A 1,245-nucleotide genomic window follows, 5' to 3' on the forward strand; every position below is an offset into this window, starting at 1 on the left:
GCTTTGTACTCTCAACCCCGAGCACCTTTGCCGAAGCAAAGGCCAACCTTCTCCACTTGCTGTCACCTAAAGGTTAATGTTTATTTTCAGATTTCCAGAAAAGCATCATTTTCTCAACTCTGCCTTCATATGCTGTAGCTGCGCACTCGTCAATCACGTGAGCAAAGCAAACAGAAGCACAGGTGCCAGCAGAGGGCGGGGACAGGAGCGTGGGTGCCAGCCGCTCTCGGGCACAGCAACCAGACGCATCGAGAACAAAGCAGACTGCAAACCTAAGTTGACAACCCTCCAGAAGAGAAGTTTAATGATATTATTACCCTAAAACATTGGCAGTTGAGTTTAACCTCACTATCTGTCTGAATATCAGACATCTTAGACATAACATGGACAGGTATTTTCCATCAAGTATTGATATGTTAAACTTTAAATCCCTACAGAATGTGAAGGAAAAAATATTTTAAAAATAGGAATAACTAATTACATATTTTTACATAGAAATTTAGAAATCTAATCATATACAGCATTGTAGCAGGACAGTCCTATGACATTTTTTTCCTTGTCTCTTGTTTTCATTTATTACCCTTTTTTAAAAAACAAAAATTTATTTGAGAGACAATATGGAAGTAATTGGTATGCACAACAAGCAGTACATATTTAGAAGACCAGAATGGCAGGCATTCCAAGCATGACCCTATCATTACACATTGCTATCTTCAGTGTATTTGCTTAGTTCACAGGCATCAAAAATTAGAGAAAAAGAAGGGCTGCAAGGACAGCCAATGTTTCGGCCCTAGCCTTTCAAGGTCAGTGACGACTCAGGACATAGGAGAATCTGTACTGTGACATCCTGTAACTCAGTAGCGTCCCAAATTTTCTGATCAAGGAGATTATGGGGCCACAGAGGAAAGTGATTGATCATGTAGAGTGTGCCTAAGGAGAGTTACATGGAGAGAAAACATTCTCTCAGGCTGTCACAGAGAGAAAATTGGTCAAGCAATGGCCGTGACTCATCCACACAGCTGACACTGACAAAGGATCTACAAATTGCGGTACAGGGTAACAGGATAAATCCTGAGGGGATTTAACTGACCTTGTCAGATACAAAAGTTACATTTCTTGTTATTTAGGTCTTACTTTATCTTGGTCTTAACCATTCAGAAGAAAAGTATATAAACAAAGTATAAAAAGTAAAGCCATATTAATATGCTGAGCTGTAAAAGGCTCAAGTCAACAACTTCTGACATT

The sequence above is a fragment of the Octodon degus genome, unplaced genomic scaffold (assembly GCF_000260255.1).
Source record: "Octodon degus isolate 3935 unplaced genomic scaffold, OctDeg1.0 scaffold00049, whole genome shotgun sequence".
Classification (NCBI taxonomy): Eukaryota; Metazoa; Chordata; class Mammalia; order Rodentia; family Octodontidae; genus Octodon; species Octodon degus.